Source organism: Oratosquilla oratoria, chromosome 1 (genome assembly GCF_046742065.1).
Source record: "Oratosquilla oratoria isolate Oo_2021 chromosome 1, ASM4674206v1, whole genome shotgun sequence".
Lineage (NCBI taxonomy): Eukaryota > Metazoa > Arthropoda > Malacostraca > Stomatopoda > Squillidae > Oratosquilla > Oratosquilla oratoria.
The window spans coordinates 26,966,262-26,981,261 of NC_134777.1; the positions used below are offsets into that span (position 1 = coordinate 26,966,262).

At 41.6% G+C, this 15,000-nt stretch overlaps 1 protein-coding gene across 1 annotated transcript in view; it reads left to right on the forward strand.

Moving 5' to 3' along the window:
* Window positions 1-15,000, forward strand: part of LOC143030273 (tRNA dimethylallyltransferase-like) — a 107,748-nt gene that overhangs the window by 27,767 nt on the left and 64,981 nt on the right. The gene's annotated exons all lie outside the window — the stretch shown is intronic.

A 15,000-nucleotide genomic window follows, 5' to 3' on the forward strand; every position in this document is an offset into this window, starting at 1 on the left:
TAGCCTTAACGTTTCATTTTGCCATCTCACCTCCATATATATATATATATATATATATATATATATATATATATATATATATATATATATATATATATATAAGCAAGCAATCACATCACAGGAGTCTGAAGATGTAATATACGAAAGTACTTACTGTCTACAAGTTTACCTTCTGTGGTTATTTTGCATATATATATATATATTTATATATATATACATATGTATGTATATATATATATATATATATATATATATATATGCAAGCAATTACATCACAGGAGTCTGAATATATTTTCAAGAAATCCATCATATCCGGAGATGTCCCAAGAGAATGGAAGCTAGCTAACGTTACTCCCATATTCAAAAAAGGTGACAAAAAGAAGCCAAATAACTATAGGCCTATAAGTTTGACTTCAATCGTAGGAAAAATAATGGAGACTATCATAAGAGATGCTATCGAACATCATTTAGAAAGTAACCGTTTGATAAATGATAGCCAGCATGGTTTCAGACGGAAACGTTCTTGCGTGACTAACTTACTCGAATTCTACAACACAGTTATCTCGAATTATGACAAAAGAAACAATATAGATTTAATATATCTAGACTTTGCAAAAGCTTTTGATACCGTCCCACACGAAAGACTACTTACTAAATTAGCTTCACACGGAATAAGTGGTAGCCTATTAAGTTGGACTAGTAATTGGTTGAATGGTCGAAAACAGAGAGTTGTTTTAAATGGAAAAACTTTTAGATGGAAAAATGTTACAAGTGGAGTTCCTCAAGGTTCCGTTCTTGGGCCACTTCTATTCATAGTATATATAAATGATATGGACCATGGACTAAAATCTACTGTTTCCAAATTTGCTGATGATACAAAACTGTGCGGACTGGCAAATGATCACTTAAACCAATTAGATATTCAAGAAGATTTAGATAAATTACAGCAATGGTCTGAAAAATGGCTAATGAAATTTAACACAAGTAAATGCAAGGTAATGCACATAGGTACAAATAACAGCAAGTACGATTACAAGTTATTTGGAAATTCGTTAACAAAAGTGGATAGCGAAAAAGATCTCGGTGTAATTATCAGTAACGACCTCAAATCATCCAAGCAATGTATTTCAGCCTCTGAGAAAGCAAATAAGATTCTAGGACTGATTGCACAATCTTTTGATTTCAAAAGTCCATCACTCATTAACAAGCTATATAAATCGTTAGTTCGTCCACATTTGGAATATGCTGTTTCCGTATGGTCACCGAATCTCATTAAAGACATTGACAGACTGGAAAAAGTACAACGGCGAGCCACAAAACTGATTCCAAATATCAAAAATAAATCATACGAAAATCGACTAAAACATATGAATCTGTTTTCCCTAACATCAAAAGTGACAAAATTTTCACACTGAATGAGAATCCGACAAGAAACAATGGTCTCAAACTGTCCGGAAATAGATTCATTTTGGAAGTAGGTAGAAACAACTTTGCCAACCGTGTAGTTAATGAATGGAATAAACTTCCTGCACAGGTAGTGCAATGTAGTTCAGTTCGAAGCTTTAAGAATCATTTAGATAAGCACCTAAGCAAGATGCTGTAATGATTATAATTTATTTTATATTATTTGTTTTTGTTTTGTTATCATTTGTTTGATTTTCATTTATTATTAGTTATATGTAAATTTATTATTATTTACTATTTACCTGTTTGTTTATTATTTAACTATACCTATGCATTTATGTATTTTATTTGTTATTTACATTATTATAGTTTTTATTTATTATCTTTTTTATTATTATGATTTTTTTTTTTGCATCCGACCTAGATATGGACCAAAAGGTCTCCTGTCGGCATGCTCCGTCTTTGTAATCCTTTGTAATCCTTTGTCTGAAGATGTAATATACGAAAGTACTTACTGTCTACAAGTTTCCCTTCTGTGGTTATTTTGCATATATATATATATATATATATATATATACATGTCGGTGTAGGTGTGGGTGGGTGGATGTATGTGTATGAAGAATGGTTGTGTATGGATGATGCTGTGGTGCATGGAAAGGAGGTGGTGGGGGATGCGGGGATAATGGAGTATGTATGAATAATAAATTGGCACAGTCCGAAGGGATTTCTCCCCCTATTCTCTTTCTGCCTATTAAATGAAGCGGTCTTGCTGTGGATGTGCTGTGTCTTCCTGCAATGCTTCTGAGCCAGGGCAGTAGGGGAGATGCAAGGATGACCCGTCATCTAGGAGGAGCCAAAATAACAGGGAGGGAGAGGGGGTAAATGGGAGTGGAGTATGTGGGGAAGGAATGGGTGGAAGTGGATTTTATGTCTTTGTATTTTGGCTACCTCCCTTGTAAGGGGGAAAAACCACTTGGTATATGAATGTATACATATATATATATATATATATATATATATGTATATATATATATATATATATATATATATATATATATATATGAAGTGGGTGGGAAGAGGAAAGACTGGAGTCTTATTCAGAGTTTTATTCTTGACTAGTTTTGCTACAAGCTTTTTCAAAAGAATATTGCTACAGGGCTAGAAGTGGCGTATATGTACGCGTGCATACCTTTCTGAGTGCAAAGGACCTCATATGTTACAATGACAGGAATGGTAGTGGAAATTAATAATAAATTAATAACAATTTGGCAAGAAAAATAGTATTACTAGAAAAGAAGAAATAATAATGGGCAAGTGAAATGAAATAATGGAAGAATAGAATTTTGAACTGAAACCAAAAGTGAGAGATTTAGTCCGGGGGTCTGGTGCATGGCATATATATATATATATATATATATATATATATATATATATATATGTATATGTATATATATATATATATATATATATATATATATGTATGTATATGTGTGTGTGTGTGTGGGTGTATAATATAATGTAATATGATATATACTCGTGTATATATATATATATATATATATGTATGTATATATGTGTGTGTGTGTGTGTGTGTGTGTGTGTGTGTGTGTGTGTGTGTGTGTGTGTATTTATATATATAAAAATATATATATATATATATATATATGTATATATATATATATGTATATATATATAACTTAAACCCACTCTCGGAGAAAGATAAGCTGAGATACAGAGTATACCGTATATTTCGACCACTGACTGTGATCCTCTTCAGCAGTGGTCGAAATATACGGTTTACTCTGTATCTCAGCTTATTTTTCTCCGAGAGTGGGTTTAAGTTCTATTTTTATTCTACGTTACTTCATATATATATATATATATATATATATATATATATATATATATATATATAAATATATGTGTGTGTGTGTGTGTGTGTGTGTGTGTGTGTGTGTGTGTGTGTGTGTGTGTGTGTGTGTTCAAACATGTACATACTATTTTACCATCTTCCCTCTTCCTACGCACTCTCCATCTGCAGCTCTTTCTCTTTAACTTAAACCATTTTTCCCTCATGTCGTTATACTCGTTTATATACGCCTTACATTTTGGCTATATTTCCTTCGCTTTTCCCCTCCTCTCCTTCCCTCCGCCTGTCCCTTTTCTTCTTTTTCCCTTCCTTGTTAGGCCACCCCTACCCACCCCTGTTCCAACTTCCCTCCCTTCCAGACTTTCGATTCTCAGATTTCCTATCAATCTCGTTCCCATATCTATCCCTTTGATACTTTAAGTATGATAAATTATATTTGGTAGGAGTACTTTTGGGTTGCTCGATCTCAAGATTTCCTTTTATCCTCGACGTCCATATAACTTGTCTCTCATATTTTCACATGTCTTTTATCATCCCTTTCCATCACTTTCCTCCTCTCCTCTATTCTCCTATCCTTACCTCTCCTTGTCGTCGAGAGGAACCGTCCAATGTGTTGTACAACCATGGTCACTTCACTTGTAACATGAGGACTGTAATCTTGTAGACAGACCACTTGGGGCGCATTTACTCGCAACTCACTTCGCCAAAGAAAATTTCATGTTAATCCGTTCAATATGGCATCGTACTAGATGATGTTGTGACGAAAAGTAGTAGGTTTTATTCAGTTCAGAGGCGGACCCTGAGTATTTGTTACCAATCAGAACGTGACCCTCATCTGCAACAGTAAAATTGTATTCTCTCGTACTATATTGAACTACATGAGACACAGAAACATTCTCAACCTCTTCAGTTATCAACACCATTGTCCATAAAACCTTTTCTTTTTGATAAATACTTATTTACTTTTTCAAATTATTCTTTCCTTTGCATCTACATCACGAACCAAAGCCGCAGTCATGAATTTTAATAATCCACGGGCAGAAGCACTGGTTTGACTGGTCATATCAGTTTTAAGACCCATTGAATTGCTTACCATGAATTAAGGTTTTAATAACACTTTTGTCTCGTACTTTAGGGTGATTCAACCTCCCCACTGTGTATATTGCCACAGTCAATCCACTGATGTACGGTGGGTCTAAATCCTGCATCGATAGTCAATCTTTACCATATCCATGCAATGTCTTCAACCTAGTCAGACTTCTTCACCCTTAAGAGACTCTCTGTACACGACTCAGACTCTACCAACCTTGTAGATGAGGATTTCTGTGCAACATATTCTTAACGCCCGAAAACCATGTCAAGAAGGGTAAAAAGGGGCTTGATAGAGTAAACTCCCCCTCAAGATGGAGGACGCCCCTGTGGTTAAGGGACTAAGACGTTTGTCTTAGGGACTTGCGATAGAGCAGCAAATTGGTTGTAATTCAAGGGTTCGTCGTGAATTGGCTAAAGCAGGTACGACGGGCTTCGGGAGAAAACATGAGTGCGACAGATTTTATGAACAAAATAATTAAAGAAAGAACTCCCGAGGGGATGATTTAAGCTTGAAGGTGATGATTCCTCTAAGGCTTCTACTATAAACGAACGCCTCATGATGTCATTCAGCTTAAGGTCGAACCGCGGCCCAGCTAAGGTCTTCATCGATCAGTAACCCAAACATTATGGGATATAAACCTCATCTGAAGAAAGTTTTCTGGTGTAACAGCGACAGACTAAGATCTTCAATGAAAAATATCGCGTATAATACGAATTACGTAGGTTTATAGACTACAGCATCTTTTGTGTCTCCTATGCTGGCCTAGTGGGTTAGGGCGTCGTTACTTGCGGCGGAGGTCGAAGGGATGGGGGTTCGAATCCTGCCACCGGCGAAGTTTAACCAAGGGCATGGTTAACTAAATTTCATGCTACAAAGTCCTTTGAGAGGGGCACCATCCTAGCCTTCCGTTAGGGGAAGTTTGTGACGTTAAACCATATTATCATATCATGCTCATAAGAATCCGTATTCCTGTTTAAGTATCGCGTCAACAAAATTATAATTCTCAGGAAAACCGCCATTACCTACACTTATGCCCTTATTTACCATCATCTTTACAACCAAGAGCAACGTCATTAAAGAAAAAAATAATGAGATAAATAAACAGAGATACAATACATTAACCCTCTAATATTGCCGCAACGATCTGTTTAGTTCAGCATTATAAGTATTGACTCGTCACTTTTTCCTACCTTAGCTTATGACTAGCCGAAAGGTATTGATATATATAATGAGTGTGTGTAGAATGGTACTTTTGTATACAAATAATAATGTAGTATTATCCAATCAATCGGGTTAGTCGATTTGATATTATCACAGTGAACTTGCTACAATTATAAACTGTGCTGTTGCATCGAACATTCTAAAAAGAAAAAGAAAATCTTTCCACTACCATACATAAATTCCTTTCTATAGCCGCCACAGCCTCCCCGCTACGAGAGCCACATCTGTCCAGCCGGCGAACCACAAGGAGGGGGAAAACTGGCGGGTGGGACCCCAAGAGTAAACCCCGATTGCCTTTTCACACCCGCTCCTACCCTCCCCTATACCCCCCACACCCCTCCTCATCCATGTTGTACTCATCCTCAGCCTCATCAGAACCCTGATAATAATCTTGATCCTCTTCGTCCACCTCTTCAATGTCATTTTTCCTTTCTCTAATTTCCTCCTCCACATCTCACTTCCTCTCCTCTCCCTCATCCCTCCTCTTTATGATCTCCCTCTACCTTTCCTCCCCGCTATAACCCCTCTTTTTCTCCCCCTTCCCTCTTTCCTTTCCCCCCTTTCCTTCCTCTCCCCCTCCCCCCTGTCTTCCTCCTCTTCTTTTCTTGTCTTCCTCCTCCCTCCTCTCCCTATCCTACCCTCCTCCTTTTCTTTTGACATCCTCTTCTCCTTCCTTCCTCTGTTCTTTCCTAACCTTTTCCTTTCTTACCCTACCTACCCCCCTTCTCTCCTTCTCCCTTCCTCCTTTTCTCCTTCTCCCTCTCCCTTTCTCCCTTCCTCCCTCTGTCCTTCTCCCTTCCTCCCTCTCCCCTTCTCCCTTCCTCCCTCTCCCCTTCTCCCCTCCTTTTTTCTACTTCTTCTCTCCTCCCCTTCTCCCCTCCTCTTTTTTTCTACTTCTCCTCTCCTCTCCTTCTCCCCTTCTCACTTCTTCCCCCTCCTCTTCTCCCCTCGTCCCCTTCTCACCTTCTCCCCTTGTCCCCTCCTCTTTTTTCTACTTCTCCTCTCCTCCCCTTCTCCCCGCCTCCCCTCCTCTTCTCCCCTCATCCGCATCTCCCCCTCTCACCTTCTCACCTTTTCCTCTTCTCCCTTCCCCCCTCCTCCCCTTATTCCATCATCCTCTCCTCCCCTCCTCCCCTCCTTCATTCCTCCCTCCCTACGTTCCTCCCCTTGGTCCCTCCTCCCTCTCTTCCTTCCCTCCTCCATCAACCTCTCCTCCCGTTTCTTCTCCTAATCCTGCTTTTAATCCAAAGGTTCATTCCGTACTCCTAATTTTCATAATCTTGCAAACATTCCCATCCCCATCCTCATCCTCTTTAGGTGACTGTCAAAAATATACCATTTTATCTCAATTGCGCGCATGTAGATTACACTGCTACATGTGTGTACCCAGACTAAACCATATAATAAGATATACTGCACATAAGCACAGCGGCTAAGTTTATACTTCATGTAAAATCACACACACACTGACACACACACACACACACACACACACACACACACACACACGCACACACACATACACACACACACACACACACACACACTCGCACACACACACACACACTCGCACACACACACATACACACGCAAACACGTACACAATTTTGTGAAGGAATATTTGGGCTTTGTACACATTTCCTTCCCTCCCGTCGTAGACTTCCCTTTTTATCTGTCGGCAGCCCCTCCTGATCTAACCGTTCTTTCTCATTCATGTGCCCCAATATCTTCCACCCTTGCTCGTCCTCACTCTTTGCTGCCTTCCTCCCCTCTCTTCCTCCTCCTCCTCCTCCTCCTCCTCCTCCTCCTACCCTTCCTACCCCTCCCCTTCCCCTCAACTCCTCCTCCTCCTTCCCGTCCCCTCTTACCCTCCTCCCTTTTCCCGCCCCACCTCCTCCTAAATCTTCCCTTAATCACCTCCATAGCTCACCCCGCGGCTTAACTACCCCTTTTCCCCGAGCGCCCCCAACTCAGGAGCGGTGACATTCCCTCCGGCTCCTCCAGCGGGTCTTAAAGGATGCGTGGCCTTTGCCGCGACGTTCCAGCCCAGACTCCTCCCTTGCCCCCGCTCTGCAAGTTTTAATTGGTTTTATTGATTTGAATTTACATTTTCGCGCTAAAATTGATAGTCGTTTTGTTTGACAAGTCTTCATCGGGATGGAAGAGGGGAAGAGAGGTGGAAGGCGTGGAAAAGAGTAAAAAAGATGGAAGAAGACGAGAAGGGAAGAGAGCAAGGCGATGTTAAGGACTTAGTGGTTGAGAGGAGGAAATTGGTGAAAAAGATTTACAGGAACTGTAGCAGTAGTAGGAATAGTTGGGAGTTTTCGGGATGAAAGAAAAGAAAGGAAAAAAAAGAGGAAGAAAAGGAGAGAAACATTAAAATAAGGAGAAGAATGAAACGTAGAATTTAGTAGAGATGATGATAGTATTGATGCTATTAGAATAGTTAGTGGTGATAGAACTAGTGATGGAGGAATTAGTAAAGATTGGCAGTGGTGGTGTATCTGGTGATGATGCAGTTGGTGGTGGTGGTGGTGGTGGTGGTGGTGGTGGTGGTGGTGGTGGTGGTGGTGGTGGTGGTGGTGGTGGTGGTGGTGGTGGTGGTGGTGGTGGTGGTGGTGGTGGTATTCTTAGTGGTGGGGGAACAACTGGTGGTGCTGCTCCAGGAATTGGTGGCGTTGGAGGTGGTGGTAGAATTGTTGGTGGTGGTAGAATTGGTGGTAGTGCTGGAATCGGTGACGACCAGGGCGACTGTGGTCGGGAGGAAGAAAACGGGAGATTGGGAAAATATGATACGAGGGAGGGAGGGAGGGAGGGAGGGAGGCAGCGAGTGAGAAGAAAAGTTGTTTTGACTTGTGGGGTGTCGTTACAGATGGTAAGACTTAAGGACAAACGAAGAGAAAAGTTATGCGCGCCCATCTGTGCGTGTGTGTGTGTGTGTGTGTGTGTGTGTGTGTGTGTGTGTGTGTGTGTGTGTGTGTGTCTGTCCGTGTGTGTATGTATCTGTGTGTATGCGTATGTGTGTTTGTGCTTGTTTATAGGTGCTTATCTCTGTTTAACATTTTCTCCTAATTTCTCATTTCAAGACATCAGCTCATCCTGAAACTATAGAAAAAACGCATAGATATTTGTTTCAAGTTATTCTGTATTTAAGAGACTATTTTTGTTTTCATATATTTTTTTTTTTACTATTACTTTTCCAGTATTAAGTTCCCAAGATTATATTAAACCAACTAAACCTAGAACACAGTCCTCATTATCTATTAACTTCTAGCTTAGTTCATTGTGAGCATATCATAGCTCGCCGCCTCTCCTCTACCCATTGGAAGCTATTAACCATCGGTCACTTTCTTATGTGAAAAAAAAAATCGTGTAAGCTTGAAACTCGGCTCGTAATGCCTCGATGTCTCCTCTCCAGCAATACTATATCTTTGTTTTTGTGTCATATCTAAATCACTCGGGCGCACTCCACATCCTCGACTCTACTCTTAACCTCTTCACATCAGCGAAGAACTTTATGGTTCTTTTTCCCTCCTCTGCAAAGGCAATTTGAGGCCGCGAAGGGGATGGACTTCGGGGGTAAAGGAATCGAGATCGGTCGAGACCTTTATCTGGCTAAACTCAGACCCTCTCGTCTGTAAGAAAAAAATGACTGGCCCCTTCCTCAAGGTCTAAAAGGAAACATTTAGGTTCAATGCGAGTCCCATACTCTTCCCCGTTGTTTATGGGCGTCGTCCGGATCTAAGTTTTTGTTGATGATTACCTCCCTCCTAATCTCTCTTTCCCTCTCTCTCTCCCTCTCTCTCTCTCTCTCTCTCTCTCTGTATATATATATATATATATATATATATATATATATATATATATACATACATATACCAAAGGCTTTTTCCCCCTTACACGAGGGGTAGCCAAAAAGAAAAAGGCATAGAAATCACTCCCACCCATTTCATTTCCCATATATTCCACTCCCCTCCACCCTCCTCACTCCCTCCTATCTTGGCACCTCCTGGATGACGAGTCATCCCTGCATCCTGTCCACTGCCCTGGGTCAGAAGCAGTGTCGCAAGACACAGCACATCCACAGCAAGGCCGCTTCATAAATTCGGCGACCCCCCCTCTCCGTCCCCTCATGCAGGAAAGGAGAAGACGGGGAGAAACCCCTTCGGGCTGCGTCAGTTTTTATCTCATACATATTTCCTCACCCCCCATCCCCCCACCCACTCCCCCTCATGCATCACAGCATCATCTATACACATCCCCTCTCCATTCACCCCTATCTTCTGTCCTCTCCCGTCCTTCCAGTACAGACATTCCTCTCTTTTGTAAAGCCCCTTTCACCCCATCCATCCATCTCATCCTAGGACGCCCCCTCATATTCACTCCTTCCACCTCCGCCTTCCACACTTCTTTTACTAATCTTTCTTCACTCATTCTTTCCATGTGTCCAAACCATCCTAATACTCTTTCATCAACCCTATCTCCCAACTCCCTTTCCACCCCTGTTCTCCTCCTCACCTCCTCATTTCTCACTCTATCTAGCCTAGTAACCCCTATCATACTTCTTAGACATTTCATCTCAAACACATTCAAACTCTTTCTCTCTTCCTCTCTCATGTTCCATTTTTCTGCCCCGTACATTGCTGTTGGCACAATCACTCATTCATATAAGCTCCTCTTAGCATCCATTCCCAGATGTCTATTCCTCATTACACTTTTTAGTCCACCAAGGCATTTACTCGCTTCTCTCAATCTACATTCTACCTCCACCCCTACTCCTCCCTTTCCTGTCACCCAAGTATCTAAAACTATCCTCTTCCTCCAGTTTCTCACCCTTAATGTTCACTTCCAGCCTACTGTCACTCTCTCCCCTTGTACATCTCATCATCTTACTTTTGCCCACATTTATCTTCATCTTCCTTCTTTCACACACCTTCTCAAACTCTATCACTAACTTCCTTAATCCCTCCTCTGATCCTGCTACAAGCGCAGTGTCGTCAGCAAACAACAGCTGGCTCACCTCCCACTTTTCTCCATTTTCTTTAATCATTTCCAATCCCTGACCCACTACCCTTGCATTCATCTCTCGCACCACCCCATCCATGGAAAGATTGAACAGCCAGGGCGACATATCACACCACTGACGAAGACCCACCTTTACCTCAAACTATTCACTCTCTCCATTTCTGATCCTAACGTAAGCTCTACTACTCTCATAAAAACTCTTGACTGCTTTTAACAGCTTTCCTCCTATCCCATATATCTACAGTACCTCCCACAGTGCCTTCCTGCCTACCCTGTCGTAAGCCATTTCCAGATCCATAAAAGCCCAAAAAACATCCTTACCTTTTCCTATAGCTTTCTCACATATCTGTCTTACCACAAAAATCTGATCTACACATCCCCTACCTGTCCTAAAACCACACTGTTCCTCACCAATTACTCCGTCTGTTCTTCTCCTAATCCTCTCAATCAAGACCCTCCCATAAGCCTTCCCAACTACACTCAACAAGCTGATCCCTCTGTAACTACTACACTCACACTTGTTCCCTTTTCCTTTGTAAAGCGGAACTATACAGGCACTCTTCCAGTCCTCCGGCACTCTACCCTCTCTTAAACAAACATTAAATAACCTCACCAGCCAGTCCACCATAACTGTACCTCTTTTCTTCAGACATTCTGCATGGCATCCATCCAACCCAGGTGCCTTACCTGCTCTCATCATCTTAACAGCTGCTTTCACTTCATCCTTCCCTATTTCTCCTCTATTTTCCTCACTCATCAATCTCATTTTCGTAGCGCTTCCCACTGCAACTAGAATATATATATATATATATATATATATATATATATATATATATATATATATGAATAGAATCATCAGTGACGGTGTAGTCAATTAAATAATTCCGACAGTCGTCCCCGGATTCGAACCGAAGCTCGCGAAAATGTGAAGTCGACGCTTTACCACTTGGCTATCGGATGGCTAAGTGGTAAAGCGTTGGCTTCGCATTTTCGCGAGCCTCGGTTCGAATCCGGGGACGACTGTCGGAATTATTATTGTTATTATATATATATATATATATATATATATATATATATATATATATATATATATATATATATATATATATATATATATATCACTCTCGCCTCTCTCTCCTCTTTCTTTCGTCTTTCACTCGCCTTCCTCTCGTGCCTCTCTTTCTTTTTAGCTTTCTTTCTCCGTACCACCCCATCCTCCCTCTCTCCTTCCCTCCATCCTTACATTTACGAGTTTTTCCTGCAAGTATGTATGGGCCTATGTTCCTGTTTGTAGTCCCCCATTTCTTTCACATAAAAACTTCATGCATGAAGTGCCATTTGGCAATTTTTGCCTCAAGCATATTTAGTCCAACACGAATGCGTGTGGGGTCGCTTGGACATATTTCTCTTCTTGTCTCTCGCTCTCCCTCTCTGTCTCTCTCTTATTTTCTCCATATCTTTATATATATATATATATATATATATATATATATATATATATATATATATATATATATATACATATATATATACATACATATACCAAGGCTTTTTCCCCCTTACGGGTCATCCCTGCACCTTGTCCACTGCCCTGGGTCAGAAGCAGTGTTGCAAGACACAGCACATCCACAGCAAGGCCGCTTCATTAAATCGGCGACCCCCCTCTCCGTCCCCCCATGCATAAAAGGAGAAGACGGGGAGAAATCCCTTCGGGCTGCGTCAAATTTTGCTCACACATACTACCTCACCCCCCATCCCCCCACCCATTCCACCTCATGCATCACGACATCATCCATATACAACCATTCTCCATTCACCCCTGTCTTCTGTCCTCTCCCGTCCTTCCTCAACAGACATTCCCCTCTTCCCCAAAGCCCCCTTCACCCCATCCATCCACCTCATCCTAGGACGTCCCTTCATGTTCACTCCCTCCACATCTGCCTTCCATACCTCTTTTACTAGTCTTTCTTCACTCATTCTTTCCATGTGTCCAAACCATCCTAATACTCTTTCATCAACCCTATCTCCCAACTCCCTTTCCACCCCCGTTCTTCTCCTCACTTCCTCATTTCTCACTCTATCTAGCCTAGTAACCCCCATCATACTTCTCAGACACCTCATCTCAAACACATTCAAACTCCTCTCTTCTTCTCTTATCTTCCATGTTTCTGCCCCATACAGTGCTGTTGGCACAATCACTCCTTCATACAATCTCCTCTTAGCATCCATTCACAAATGTCTATTCCTCATTACACTCTTCAATCCACCAAGGCATTTACTCGCTTCTCTCAATCTACATTCTACCTCCACCTTCACTCCACCTTTTCCTGCCACATTTGCACCCAAGTATCTAAAACTATCCACTTCCTCCAGTCGCTCTCCCTTAATGCTCACTTCCAGTCTACTGCCACTTTCACCCCTTGTACATCTCATCACCTTACTTTTACCCACATTTATCTTTAGCTTTCTTCTATCACATACTCTCCCAAAATCTGTCACCAACTTCCTCAGTCCCTCCTCCGATCCTGCCACAAGCGCAGTGTCGTCAGCAAACAACAGCTGGCTCACCTCCCACTTTTCTCCATTTTCTTCAAACATCTCCAATCCCTGACCCACTACCCTTGCATTTACCTCTCGCACTACCCCATCCATGTATAAGTTGAACAGCCAGGGCGACATAACGCATCCTTGACGAAGTCCCACCTTTACCTCGAACCACTCACTCTCTCCATTTCTAATCCTGACATAAGCTCTACTACTCTCATAAAAACTCTTGACAGCTTCTAGAAGCTTTCCTCCTATCCCATATATCTGCATAACCTCCCACAGTGCCTTTCTGTCTACCCTATCGTAAGCCTTTTCCAGATCCATAAAAGCCAAAAAACATCCTTCCCCTTTCCTATAGCTTTCTCACATATTTGTCTTACCACAAAGATCTGATCTACACAACCTCTACCCGTCCTAAATCCACACTGTTCCTCACCAATTACTCCCTCTGTTCCTCTCCTAATCCTCTCAATCAAGATCCTCCCATAAGCCTTCCCAACTACACTTAACAAGCTAATCCCTCTGAAACTACTACATTCACACTTGTCCCCTTTTCCCTTGTAAAGTGGAACTATACAGTCCTCCGGCACTCTACCCTCTCTCCAACAAACATTAAATAACATCACCAGCCAGTCCACCATCACTGTACCTCCTTTTTTTAGACATTCTGCATGGCATCCATCCAGACCGGGTGCCTTACCTGCTTTCATCATCTTAACAACTGCCTTCAGTTCATCCTTCCTTATTTCTCCTCCATTTTCCTCACTCATCACGGTCATTTTCTTAGCATTTCCCACTGCAACTATCTTTCCTTCCCTATCCTCCTTCACATTTAGCAACTCCCTAAAATATTCTGCCCATCTTCCCCTTACTGCCTTCTCTTCCATTATCATCTCTCCATCTGCACCTTTTACCTTTTCTTCTCTACTTGATTCGCCTCCTCTTCCTCTCTTAATTTCTTTCCAAAACATCTTTTTATTACTTTCAAAATTTTCTGTCATATTCTTACCCCACTTCACATCTGCTCTCCTCTTTGCCTCCTTTACCTTTTGCTTTACTTCTCTTTTCTTTTCTTTGTACCTCTCATATGACTCCCTCGTCCTATTTTGTAACCAATCTGTGAAAGCTCGCTTCTTCTCTTCTACAACCTTCTTTGTTTCCTCATCCCACCATTCACTACCCTTCCTTCTATTTCCTCCTGTCCTTCTTGTTCCACACGCCATCTTTGCACACTTTGTGACTCCCTCCTTGAACCATCCCCATTCCTCCTCCACACCTAGCTCTACTCTATCCTTCACTCCCTCCCACTCCTCCTTCAGCTTCTTCTTGTACTCCTTCTCCTTTTCCTTTTCATTTAAAGAGTTCACTCTAAGCACCTCCCTACCTTTTGTCCCTTTCCTCTTTCTCCATCTATCATCCACTCTCAACTTACCTTCCACCAAAAAATGATCTGATATTACCCCACCCTCTCCCCTTAGCACATGTACATCCTTAACTCTTCCTATCATAGTCCTATTTACCACTACATAGTCCATCAACGCTCTATCTACCACCCTTCCATCCACCACCCTCTCCCATGTGTACTTATGCTTGACTTTCTTCCGAAACACTGTATTTGCTATCATCAACTCTCTTTCTAGACACATTTCCACCATCAACTCTCCACTACGATTCTTTCCTCGAACTCCACATTCCCAACCACTCCATCAATTGGACCATTTCCTACCCTAGCATTAAGGTCTCCCAGTACTATTACATTAACATTTATCCCTAAATCCTCTATGCACTCATTTAAATCTATCCAAAAGGCATCCCTTTCTTCTACATTCTTCTCACTGCC